Below are 14222 nucleotides of genomic sequence, written 5' to 3'. Positions count from 1 at the left end.
TGGCAGATGCAGTATAATGTGGATAAATGTGAGGTTATCCACTTTAGTGGCAAAAACAGGAAGGCAGAATATTAACTGAATGGCGGCAGATAAGGAAAAGGGGAGGTGCAACGAAACCTGGGTGTCATGGTACATCAGTCATTGAAAGTTGGCATGCAGGTACAGCAGGTGGTGAAGAAGGCAAATGGTATGTTGGCCTTCATAGCTTAGGGATTTGAGTATAGGAAGAGGGAGGTCTTACTGCAGTTGTACAGGGCCTTGGTGAGGCCTCATCTGGAATATTGTGTTCAGTTTCGGACTCCTACTCTGAGGAAGGATGTTCTTGCTATTGACGGAGTGCAGCGAAGATTCACCAGACTGATTCCCGGGATGGCAGGACTGACAAATGTGGCAAGTCTGGATCGACTAGGCCTGTATTCACTGGAGTTTAGAAGGATGAGAGGGGATCTTATAGAAACATATAAAATTCTGGCATGACGGGACAGGTTAGACGCAGGAAGAATGTTCCGATGTTGGAGAAGTTCAGAACCAGGGGACACAGTCTAAGGATAAGGGGTAAGCCATTTAGGACTGAGATGAGGAGAAACTTTTTCACTCAGAAGTTGTTAACCTGTGGAATTCTCTACCACAGAGAGTTGTTGGTGCCAGCTCATTGGATATATTCAAGAGGGAGTTAGATATGGCCCTTATGGCTAAAGGGATCAAGGAGTATGGAGAGAAAGCAGGAAAGGGATACGAAGGTGAATAATCAGCCATGATCTTATTGAATGGTGGTGCGGGCTCAAAGGACCGAATGGCCTACTCCTGCACCGACTTTCTATGTTTCTATATTTCTATGAGAATTAAAGTGACAGGCGACCGGAAACTCAGGTCCGCGTACGAACAGAACAGAGATGTTCTAAAAATCGGTCACTTATTGATATTGCCTGAATGCGAAGTAGCTTAAAATTGAAGCCATTTTCCCAATACCGTCCTCTTCTTTTAAGAGTCCTCTGGCAATCAACTTTGAAAGTGGCATCAGTTCTACTTGTATAAAGATTACCCATTTGACACAAAGACGGTGCATGACAAGAAAGTGACCAATTCAAATCACCACCTGTGTCTCTTAGCTAAACCTGAAATGGCAGAATTATTTACTATGATGAAAACTTGGTCAATTTTCCAGTTCATTAGTTTATTATTTTTCAATATATAGCCACTCACCAAGTGTGACTAATTGGAACCCAGATGTGGCTAATTGCATTTTTGTTTAGTAAATAACAATTGAGTAATGGACACTGCCATTGGACATGGGATCTTAATACTTATTTTCGCACAGCAGATGCTTGCATACTTTGACCATTTTGTGTGATTGTTGGTATATTGGTATGAAAAGCATTGTATCCAAGTGTTTTTTGAGCCTACATTGTTGCCGATTGGTTATCTGCAAAAATGGTGCGTAACATGGGGCAAAACGGTGGGCAGAAGCATCATCAAAACACCAGCATCATTGTAATGGAGAGGGGGATGCGGAGGCGGGGTGGGGGGTTGCGGTCCTCATGGTCAACTCCAGGCCAGCAGAAGAAAGAAAGCTCAAACAATATCGACTGGCTCCAGCAGGGCACCACATTGCAAAGAAGCAAAGGGCAAACTGCATGCAAAAGCGTTTCTGGATGGAGAGCAGGGGCAGGAAAGAAGAGGCAAAGCATTGTACAATGGTCAACATAGGAACAGGACTAGGCCATTCAGCCCCTTGAGCCTACTGTGCCATTCAATTAGGGCATGGCTGATCGGTACCTCAACTGTTACCCACCTTTGCTCCATGTTCCATACAAAATTCTCAAAAAACGCTCCTGAATGGGCTAGCTCTAATCTTAAGATTATGTCACCTTATTCTTGATTGCAACACCAGAGGAAATAGTTTCTCTGTACCTACCCTATCAAATACTTTAATCACAACAACAACTTGTATTAATATAGCGACTAATGTAATAAAACGTCCTAATGCGCTTCACAGGATTATTATAAGACAAAATAATTGACACCAAGCCACATAAGCAGAAATTACGGCAGGTGACCAAAAGCTTGGTCAAAGAGGTAGGTTTTAAGGAGTGTCTTAAAGGAGGAAGGAGAGGTAGAGAGGCGGAAAGGATTAGCCAGGTAATTCCAGAGCTTAGGACCTCGGCAACAGAAGGCATGACCACCAAGGAGCTCCCCTAGTGGAGTACTGTGGTAATGCAACTTCTGATGTATATAATAAAAGGATTATGTGACAAGGTCGCATGACAAGTTCCTGTCAAGCCATCTTGTGTATGTGTGTGTTTCTGATGTCAGAAAAAATATATCACACAATGGTTGAGCGATTATAATCAGGGATGCTCAAGAGGGCAGAATTAGAGGAGCGCAGCTATCTTGGAGGATAGTTGTGGGGCTGAAGGAGATTACAGAGATAGATAGAGATGAGGCCATGGAGGGATTTGAAAACAAGGATGAGAAGTTTTAAATCAAGGCATTGCTTAACCAGGAGCCAATGTCGGTCAGCAGCACAGGAGCGATAGGTGAATGGGACTTGGTGCGAGTTAGGACATGGGCTGCTGAGTTTTGGATGAGCTCAAGTTTACTTTGGGTGGAATAAAATAAAAAAGTCAATTAGATCACCCCTCAATCTCCTGTATACAAACCAAGTTTATGCAACCTATCCTCATAACTTAATCCTCTAAACCCTGGTCTCATTCTGATGAATCTGCACTGCAACCGATCCAAGGCCAATATATGCTTCCTGAGATGTGGTGCCCAGAACTGAAAACAATACTTCAGATGCAGTCTGATCAAGGCTAACAAACAGAACTACCTCTTTCTTTTCCAGCCCCCGAGAGATAAAGGCCAACATTCCATTAGTCTTTTTAATTGCTTTTTGTACCTGTCTACTAGATTTTAATGATGTGTGTGCTTGGACTCCCAAACTGCTTTCCTCCTCTACAGTTCCTAGTTTCTCATCATTTAGAAAATACTCTGATCTATCTTTCTTTGGTCCATCGTGCATGACCTCACACTTCCCACATTGAACTCCATCTGCCGTTGTTTGGCCCACTCACTTTGTTATGTATTAATGCTTGGGAGTCACCAGACACCAGAGGGTGCCGTGATCAGAGATCATGTACGCATGTGGCATGTGTGCTTGGTCACCTGTATCTAGGCTGGGTGTCTTTGTCACGCAGGCACTCTCGGGCTGAAATAAAGATGGATCAGGTTGCACCTGAGTGAGTTTACAGTCACCAGACTCTTGAGTCATGACACACTTGCCCCTTTGCAACTTCCTGCTCTGATCCACACCACGTATTGTCCCTCCGAACATAATATCAAGGAGATCAGGCAGCATCTGTGGAGAGAGAAACAGAGTTAACGTTTCAGGTCAATGACCCTTCGTCAGAACTGTTCTGACAAAGGGTCATAGAACTGAAACATCAACTCTGTTTCTCTCTCCACAGATGCTGCCTGACCTGCTGAATATTTCCTGCATTTCTGGTTGCATTTTTAATTTCCAGCATCCGCAGTATTTTGCTTTTGTAATAGTGTCAAGTAGATCTGTTACCAGTCAATGTGGTATCAAATTCACTGTATACCACATGCATTTGTGCACACCACCCTCAAATCTAAGGCCACAAAAATAGCTGTGGAGAGTGGCAATAGTAAGAGACCGTCCAGAGGTTAGAGACATTGACCACTGGAGAGCTCAGTGGGCAGCATTTCTTCCACGAGAAAGAAATTGTGCAACTTGCATGGCTCACGTGGGAGAGCCCATCATTGATGTCCAGGTAAGAGCACATAAAAATCAGAGGCTCGTCCAAGAGGTACCCAAACATGGGACAACAGAAGAATAGATCAGCAAGGGAGTCGCTACCAAAGGATTGAGATCTCGAAAGACCTAATACATTAACATAGGTGGAATGTGAGAACCTGAATTTAGAAAGGGAAAGGAGAGAGAGGTTGAAGGTTGAAAAGAAAGAGAGGAAGCAGGATATAGTCAGCAGAGAAATTGAGTCTGGAGCAGCAGCCAATACGTGCAGGGGCTGAACAGAGTTAGTACGGGATGATGGGAGAAACATCAGCAAGCTGGTTACAAAAGCAAGGTACAGACAGGCTTTCTATTCCATCACATGCTTCTTCATTCATGAAGTTCTTGTTGACCTACTTTTGATAACTGACAGTGGCAGCTTTGTTTTTTTTGAAAAAGATATGCCATTCATGAAAAACAAATCAAATGACAATACTGGGTGCTGAAATTTCTGCAAGTCCAAGTTCAGCCAATTATAACGGTATGTGTAAAGGCCAATGTGCTTGGACCAGACTTTATCGACAGTAAGAATATGGATTCAAACCGAATCCAGATCAATACCCAATTTAGACTGACCTCGATCAAATAGCAGCTGAGTGGTTTTACATTTGATCATTGACACCACTTACATCTTGAAGTTTACGCCCATGTGGTGTCACACAGGACGAGATCAATACATAGAAGTAGCACTTGAGAAAGCAGTGGATCAGATGTATGATTGACTATGAATTTTTTATTCTTTAGTCATTCATAGGATGTGGGCATCGCTGGTAAGTCCAGTACTTATTGCCCATCCCTAATTGCCTTAACTCAATGGCTGGCTGGGCCATTTCAGAGGGCAGTTAAGAGTCAACCACATTGCTGTGGCTCTGCTGTCACATGTAGACCAGCCCGGATAAGGATGGCGGAATTCCTTCCCTGAAGGACACTAGTGAACCAGATGGGTTTTTACGACAATCCGTAGTCTCATGGTCACCATTACCGATATTAGCTTTAGAATTTCCAATTTATTTTATCAACTGAATTTAAATTCCATCAGTTACCATGTTGGGATTTGAACTCACGTCTCCGGATCATTGGCACAGGCCTCTGGATTATTAGTTTAGTACCATAACCATTGATTCATTAAGCCCTCGATTAAACTATATTTAAAATGCATTAGATATGTAGCCAAAAGTGTGCTCAGTTTAAAGGGTGTCGGAGTTTTATACACTCTCCCATTCTTAAAAAGATAACTCCCATGGGCCTGGAGTTTCCACACGATTTCCGCCCAGTTGACAATGAAATTTGGGCGGAATGAAATGATATAGCACAAAAGATCGGGGGAATTTTAAATGCAAGTGAATTGCGTCCATAAACACTTTCCTCTGGAGATTCCATGATCTTTTACCCGGTTTCAAAAGTCTCTTCACCACAAGCAATCCCCACCCCCAAAATTTCCACACCCCCACAATGCAACACCGAATTTCTGTCCATTGTGCCTGTTCGGGGGAGTTCATCACATTGTGCCCAAATTTACAGGTGCACTCGCACCCGTGGTCACAATAATCCATAGTTATTACTTTAAATTCAGTGTAAATTAGTCAGTTAATTGATCAGGTCAATTGATCTGCCCTTGGAAACACAAGACCTGTGAGCAGCAGTCAATTGAAGCCACACAGGTGTATGCAGTTCTGCTGCAGTAATTTCGTAATTGAAGACGGCAGTCAATTGAAGCCCATTAAACAGCAAGATCAAGAGCACTAAATCAGTCAGTTGGAGAATGGCTCATTTCCTGCCAGTTCCACGCCTCTTTGTCGTGCTAGAGGATGCCCTGTTCCAGTCACGAGTCGAATGCACCGATTCAGGGACGATTTTACATGAGGACTTATGTTAATGAGTTTGCGTGGAAACTTGGGCCAAACTTCACCTGGGCACAACCGTCAGTGCCCAGCTCATTTAGTGGAAACTATTAATCATAAAATACATGTATAAAATGATGGAGAATGGGAGGGCAGGATGGGCCAAGTGCTGGCATTTCGCTCCTGACATATGGGATCCGATGGAATCCAAAGTGACAGGATAAAAGTCTGCTGGTTGTAAAGGCCCTGTGTGAAATATGTTCGAGCTCTCACAGTCCAACAATCCAGCTTCTAGAGCGAATGAGTCCACAGCAAAAAAATCAACCCACATCAAGAAACTGCACCTTGTTCAATGCCGAGAAAGGTCACGGAGACCTTCGGGTAAGGGGTCGGCCATTTAGGACTGAGATGGGGAGAAATTTCTTCACTCGGGGGGTGATGAATCTTTGGAATTCTCTACCCAGAGGGCTGTGGAGGCTCAGTCTTTGAGTATATTCAAGACAGAGATCGATAGATTTTTGGATATTAAAGAAATCAAGGGATATGGGGATAGTGCAGGAAAGTGTTGAGGTAGAAGATCAGCCATGATCTTATTGAATGGCGGAGCAGGCTCGAGGGGCGGAATGGCCTACTCCTGCTCCGAATTGATATTATGTTCTTAGAAGACCACCATAGGAAACAAATTGTCACTTGTGCAACAGGTGCTTGGAGGTTAGGGCTGAGGCACATTGTTGGGACAGGGCAAGCACTCCTATGTGCCTCTGTGCTCCCATCCTACAGTGCAAAATAATGCCAATGGAGCCTACTCCTATCCCTATGTTGTGGGCAGAAAACCTCTGCTTAATACAGAGGCTGCCGGGCCTGCTGAGTGTTTCCAGCATTTGCTGTTGTTATTTCAGATTTCCACCATCCGCAGTATTTTACATTATGTAATAATCAGTCCTGCACTGCTATTACAGCACTTTTCCCTTTCATTAAACTCCCTCGCTTCAGGTTTACACTAGAATCAAACAATCGCTTTTTCAATTTCCCGAGTAACCTGGAGAATCCTGCTAATCGTTCACAAGTAATGGCCCAGAATTTCCTGCAAGGGTGGGATCAGTTGGCAATGTACACCATAAATTTTGTAGTCTAGCATGCCAATCTTGCTGTTGATAGCTGATTTGTTATTTTGCTTGTTTTCTCATTAGAATATATGGCAGCGACCATGACAGTGAATCAGAAATGGTGAGGTCAATGGCCAGTGAATTGAGTGTTATTTTGGAATCATTTAGACATACATAAATATCTGGAAAATAAGTTAGTGCAATTAACTTGGCAATGAAATGGGAAAGCTGGATAATTTCTAATAGCTTGCAGTTCCTTTCTGTTCTTACACTTAGTTTTATTTTTTTATAAAGCTATTAATCGCTCCACCTTGGGCAGTCGTGCCTTCAGCTGTCAGAGCCAGAAACTCTGGAATTCCCTCCCTCAACCTCAGAGCCTCGCTATCCTCCTTGAAGCCCCTTAAAACTCCCAACTGTCCAAATATCCCCTCATGTGACTCGCTGTCAAATTTTGTTTGTTAACGTTCCTATGAACTGCCTTGCGATGTTTTACTATGTTAAAGGTGCTATAGAAATGCAAGTTGTTGTATTTTTACCTCACAATGCAGAGAGGATGTTTCCACTGTTGGGGGAGACTAGAACTAGAGGGCAGAATCTTAGAATAAGGGGCCGCCCATTTAAAACTGAGATGAGGAGGTATTTCTTCTCTCAGAGGGTTGTAAATCTGTGGAATTCGCTGCCTCAGAGAGCTGTGGAAGCTGGGACATTGAATAAATTTAAGACAGAGATAGACAGTTTCTTAACTGATAAGGGAATAGACCTGAGTCCATGAATGGATCAGCCATGATCGTATTAAATGGTGGAGCAGGCTCGAGAGGCCGTATGGCCTACTCCTGCTCCTATTTATTAATGAAGTCTCAGCAGATAATTTTCTCTTAAACCTAAAATTGCACCTTCACACATATCCAACTCATATGTGGCTGCCTCAGATTCTCATGAACGTATGTCTTATTCACAAAAGATCAACTAGCTCACAAAGGCAAAGTTGGGAAATCCTAATGGAATTGGACATGAGCGCAAAAACTGAGGGAACCGCGATTGTTCGCAAATTAATCTCATTATTGGTTACCATTGCTGACACTGCATTGCCGAATGTAATGAAATGCATCACTGTGCTGCAATTAAGTAAAATGATGAAAGAGATAGGTTATGCAGTTCTATATAATGCACACGTTTGTATAGAAGCTATTCAGTGTGCTACTGTACAAGTATGGTATGCTGTGTAATGTTTAAAGCGTCATTCGTTTTCAATTATTTATATAGCACCTTTAACACAATAAAACGTCCCAAGGTGCTTTAGACAACAAAATAAATTTGAAACCAAGCCAGATAAGAAGAATTTACGGCAGATGACCAAAAGCTTGGTCAAAGAGATAGGTTTTAAGGAGGAAAGAGATGGAGAGGCGCAGAGAGGTTTAGGGAGAGAGTTCCAAAGCTGAGGGCCTAGGCAGATTAAGGCACGGCTACCGATGGTTGAGCGATTATAATCAGGGATAATCAAGAGGGCAGAATTTGAGGAGCCATGTGAAAACTGCCTTAAATGCAGGAACATCATGATCACCATTGATTATAATGGGGCAGGTTAATGATAATGATCTTCTAACTGTTTTCAGTGAGTGTAAAGGAAAATATGGAAACATAGAAACATAGAAAATAGGTGCAGGAGTAGGCCATTCAGCCTTTTGAGCCTGCAGCACCATTCAATAAGATCATGGCTGATCATTCACCTCAGTATCCCTTTCCTGCTTTCTCTCCATACCCCTTGATCCCTTTAGCTGTCAGGGCCATATCGAACTCCCTCTTGAGTGACTTACTTAGTGGCATAACTCACTTACTCCATTACTACCACTTTCTTTTGTGCCAACTTAAGCTGTCCGCTTCAATTGGTTCTTCTGGTAATTAATTTGCTGATGATCACCCTTACTGATAAATTTGGTTTGACTTCCTTTCTCATTTTTATTTTCTGCATTTTTAATATGCGTCCCTGGTTACTTTCAATGTCAGCTGTGGCTCAGTGGGTAGCACTCTCACCTCTGACTCAGAAGGTTGTGAGTTCAAGTCCCACTTGAGCACAAAAAAAATATATAAAAATCTAAGGCTGACACTCCAGTGCAGTACTGAGTGAGCGTTGCAATGTCGGAGGTGGCATCTTTCGGATGAGATGTGAAATCGAGGCTCCTCTGCTTGCTCAAGTAGACATAAAAGATTCCATTGGCACTATTTCAAAGAATAAAACTATTTCAAAGAAGAGCAGGGGAGTTATCCCTGGTGTCCTGGCCAATATTTATCCCTCAATCAACATAACAAAAAAACAGATTATCTGGTCATTATCACATTGCTGTTTGTGGGAGCTTGCTTGTGCGCAAATTGGCTGCCGCGTTTCCTACAGTACAACAGTGAGACAACCGGTGGTCATGAAGGCGCTATATAAATACACGTATTTCTTCCTGAACAGTTAACCGGAGTCAACGCCCTTTATAATCTTGAAATGTTCACGCACATAACCTCAAAGTTTACCCCCCTCCCCCCATCTCCGAAGGGCATGCCTGAGCTTCCTTAACCTCTGCTCATAATTTAACTTCTCCATATGCGGAATCATACTGGCTATACACCACTGGGGGGGGGGGGGGGGGGGGGGAAGAGAGGATTGCTCTTGTCTCTCAGCAGTAATTGCCACAGAAGTTTTGCCGATCTCTCACCCTAAGTACATCAGAGGCTCAGCTGAGTGCAGTTTGACTCAATTTAAATGGCTTCCTCTGTGGACATATAATGAGAGAATAGACAGTAGTCATTGCTCTCTGTGACCATTTGCCTACAGTTTCAGTGTTTCAGAATATTTTACAAGGCAATAAACTGAGGTTGACTTCTATCATGTTTGGAGAGAGCAATGGGACTGAGCAGGTTATAAAAAAACAATTGCTTGCTGCGACAAAATATCAAAGTTTCCTTTAAAATATAGAGAACAATGCCCGTCAGCTGTGGCTCAGTGAGTAGCACACTCACCTCAAAGTCAGAAGCTTGTGGGTTCAAGTCCCACTCCAGGAACTTGAGCACATAAATCTAGCTGACACTCCAGTGCAGTGCTGAATGAGTGATGCTCTGTCAGAGGTACGGTCTTTTGGATGAGATGTTAAACCAAGGCCCCGTCTGCTCTCAGGTGGACATAAAAGATCCCATGGCACTATGTCGAAGAGGAGCAGGGGAGTTATACCTGGTGTCCTTGCCAATATTTATCCTCAATCAACATAACAAAAACAGATTATCTGGTTGTGTAAGGATTCGGCAAAAACATCGACATCAAAAGCATAAAGTTTTGGACATTGCTTTTACTTTGCTGTAACTGCAGAAAAACAGACCAGAATGACTTGGGACAGGTCCAAACATGGTCCGCAAGAATACACATCAGGTGGGCAGGGATAGGTTGATGGCTGAATGCAAGAAAGCATTGCAGGAAGGAACCTAATGGAGGATCTTTTGTCATGTGATGGGAACCCATCAGGAAGATTGGTCGTTGCTCAAGACACAAAGGAAGCTTTTCGGCCACCCAGACATGATAGAGCCTTATCCCCAGTAACATCCAGTTGACAAAGACACCGGCCGAAAAGGTGTTTCATTTGTTCTTTAGTTGTACTGCCTCAGGCGAAGGTCTAACCTTTGGCGTGAGAAGCAGAATTTTTGCAGGTATAAGAGAGGGCAGTTTTGGCTGCCATCTCTCTCTCCTCTTCTATGCTTGCTTGCTTCGTTCAACGCACTCAAAGACCGTCTGGGACGGAGAGAAGAAACACCATCTACGAGCAAAGCGAGCCTTGCTCATCTGGAGAAGCAGCGAGTAAGCCAAAGGAGTAACTGGTAAGCATTATCCCAGCCCACACATTCTTTAAGACCAGTGCGAAGGGGTGTCGTGTGTCCCAACCAAGCCTTAGGAGTTTAGTGGGGAGCTTTCTGCACGGATCATAGGCGAACACACATTCTGTTGGACAGATTCGGTGGTGCCCTATTGAACCAAGCAGGGGTGTTTTAGTCATGGGTACTTCACAATAGGGGCCTGTTCAGGCGAGCCAGGGTTATGTGTTGTACTGTGTTTGTTTGTTTGTTTTTCACCACCAGGGTGTGTTTTACTGGGTGCAGGTGTGTGCTTTAACTTGAATAAAAGCATTGTGATGATTGAGACCGAAAGATCTGTCTATAATTGTGTATCTCTGTTCACTACTATAATTCCGGTGTCGAGAAATGTTGTAAAGGGGGTGATTCGAAACCACCAAGAGCAAAACCACTTAGACATTAACACATTACTGTTTGTGGGAGCTTGCTGTGTGCAAATTGGCTGTCGCATTTCCCACATTACAACAGTGACTACACTCCAAAAATACTTCTTCATTGGCTATAAGGCACTTTGAGACTTCCGGTAATCATGAAAGGCGCTTTATAAATGTAAGTCTTTTTTTATTATTATGAGGCAGCCAGGATCACAGTGGGGAAGGCGACTGCCTGATTCGCTGAAATGTCCTGAAAGCTTAATAGTTAAAAATTCCCGTTCACGAATATACTTTCTGATGACCTGGCTTTCAACTCGGGCCAATTAATCATGCCAAAGCAAATCCGTTACACTTATTTCCTTGAGAGTGCCACGAAATTCCTGCTGTAGCTTCACAGGAACCTACCGAAGGGACCTGAAAGTTTCCAGTCAGCCTTGTAAGGAGAAGAACATCCATTGAGTCCTAGCGTTGCATTCCTGGAGGGTTCCTCTTCCACTACCAACCACTCTGCCCAGTCAAGCACCCTTTCCTACACCCACGTCTCCAATATTTTTATAACTAATAAACGATAGTGTTGAAAGAAAGCGAACATGAACACATGCAATTTATTATAACGCCCCTACGATCTTTCCCCCGGGTTGCCCGCAGCAGTGTCCTGGAGATTAACCTTTAATTCATGGAGACTCCAGATTAACCCTGGAGAGTTGGCAACCCTCAATCAGGTGTTCAGAAGGTCAGTGATGCCCCAGGGGATGGAAATGTTCACACACTGGACGTTCCCAATTCCCTGGCTCAGAAGGGATCTGGTGTCAGACTGGAGACCGGTAAGCCGAGTGAGGTGCAGGATATTCCGGTAGGAATGGGGCGAGCAGGCACTGGAGTTATGCCGATTGTGATATGAGTCCTACCAGTAACGCTGGTGGGATCAGTGAGGGAGGGCACCAGCTCATTGTTCCCAACAGTTTGAAAATTGCGATCTTAAAATAATTTTAAAAATGTAAACGCTGCTCTAAAACTATGCAGGATACAAAGCTTACGTGGAAAGTGCAGTTGAGGCCAAGATCTTACTGAATGGTGGAGCAAGTTCAAGGGGCCAAATGGCCTATTGCCACTCCTACTTCTTACGTTCTTATGTTATGTTACAGATTTCCTTTAGTGGTCTCCTTTTTTACTACTAAACTGGCTGCAGAAATAATGGGCCCAAGTTTCCGATATTCGCTAGAACGGCGCACCTCCGAGAGGCCCGCCTATTTTGTGGAATGAAAAGTGCGCCATAAACTTACCTCGCGATTCTCCGAATGCAGCAGGCCTGTTCAGCATTCAGCGCGATGCAGCACAACAGCAGGGGGGGGCGAAGCTACAGCCCTGGGCCAAAAAGAGTGCCGACAGCTGCGTGCGTGCGCAGTGGAGTGGAGTCTGCGCACGTGCGCAATAGCTCCTGCCCCCCAGATTCTGAGTGTACTGCTGGCTGTGTGGGAGGGCCCCAAAGCACGCAGCCCCGAGCCCTGGCCGAATGGGCACCTGGAAGGGGCAGAGTGCCGATTTCCAGCCTGCAGCACACAGCCCCTAGCTCTGGCTGAATATGCTCCTGCAGAGTGCAGATTTCCAGCCTGCAGCATGCAGCCCCTAGGCCTGGCCAGGATCCCGAATGGTGCTCTCGAACGAGGTGGTGAGGTAGGAACTTTTTATTTTTTATTTATTGATTTATTTATAATTTATTATTGATGGTTCTTTATTTTTAAAAGTGAAATGTTTAATGCTTTGGAAAATCTCCCAACTTCCCTTCTGCAACGCCCCCCCCCCCCCGCCCCGCCAGCCCCCCTTATATCTGGCTTACCTGCGCCTAATTCTCCAGTGTACGCAAGGTTTTTCTGAGCGTACAAAAGTATACACTTACTCCGTTCTAAGTTAGTTTGGAGTAACTTTTCAGTGCCTAAACTTGCAAAACAGGTGTAAGTGGCTGGTAACGCCCCCTTTAAAAAAAATTAACTAAAATGAAACTAAACTAACTCACTAAAACTGGAGCAAACTAAATGCCGAGAATTGTGATTTCTAAGATACTCCAAACTAAACTAGTTGCTCCTAATAAACTTGGGCCCATGAATCTGTAGGGATAAAAAGTAATTTCAACCTTTCAAACCAGAAATTACTGATTTGCGTGAACTCGAGGGAGGGTTCCAACAAGGCCGACAGTGCAGCCTGCAGTAAATGTAATGAGTTTCACTCTCAGACAGCTGGAGGTATAAAACTGTCACGGAAGACAGGTTTGCCCATCTCTCTCTGGAAAATAGGCCTTGTACACCAGCCAGTCAGGAGTAGAAAATGAGCCAATGAGCCTGCTCAGTTTGTCTAATCACAGTGGTGGACGTGTCAGGGCCCAGTTGTATTTGGATTTACATTCCAGCCGATCTCGTTAGCCACTGCAAAAATGGCATTTTTTTAAAAAAATGAACAGAGCCAAAAATCTTATAACTAATACTAAAAGATATTGTATCAGCTGTGGCTCAGTGTGTAGCATCCTTGCCTCTGAGTCAGAAGGTTGTGGGTTCAAGTCCCACTCCAGCAACTTGAGCACATAAAGCTAGGCTAACACTCCAGTGTCAATGCTGAGGGAGGGCTGCATTGTCAGAGGTACCATCTTTTAGATGAGACGTTAAACCTAGGTCCCGTCTGCCCTCTCAGGTGGAAGAAGAGCAGGACAGTTATCCCCAGTGTCCTGGCCAATATTTATCCCTCAATCAACATAAAAAAACAGATTGTCTGGTCATTATCACATTGCTCTTTGTGGGAGCTTGCTGTGAACAAGTTGGCTGCCGCGTTTCCCACATTACAACAGTGACTGCACTCTAAAAGTACTTCATTGGCTGTAAAGTGCTTGGAGATGTCTGGTGGTCATGAAAGGCACTATATAAATGCAATTATTTATTTTCTTTTGTAGCGTTTGCTATAGCTCGCAGCAAGTAGATAGTTATGTTTTTGGCTCCTTTGCCATAATCAATGACATTAAATGCAATGGTGACCGATCCAAATCATACCTGCCTGTCCATTCATAGAATTTACAGCACACAAACAGGCCATTCAGCCCAACTGCTCTATGCCAGTGTTTATCACCAAACCAGCTCCTCCCAACCTACTTCTTCCAACCCCATCAGCATATCCTTCCATTCCTTGCTCCCTCATGTGTTTATCCAGCTTCCACTTAAAT

This window comes from Pristiophorus japonicus, chromosome 1 (assembly GCF_044704955.1).
Source record: "Pristiophorus japonicus isolate sPriJap1 chromosome 1, sPriJap1.hap1, whole genome shotgun sequence".
In the NCBI taxonomy this organism is placed as follows: domain Eukaryota; kingdom Metazoa; phylum Chordata; class Chondrichthyes; family Pristiophoridae; genus Pristiophorus; species Pristiophorus japonicus.
The sequence above is the reverse complement of the archived record's forward strand: the minus strand, read 5'-3'. Positions refer to the sequence as shown.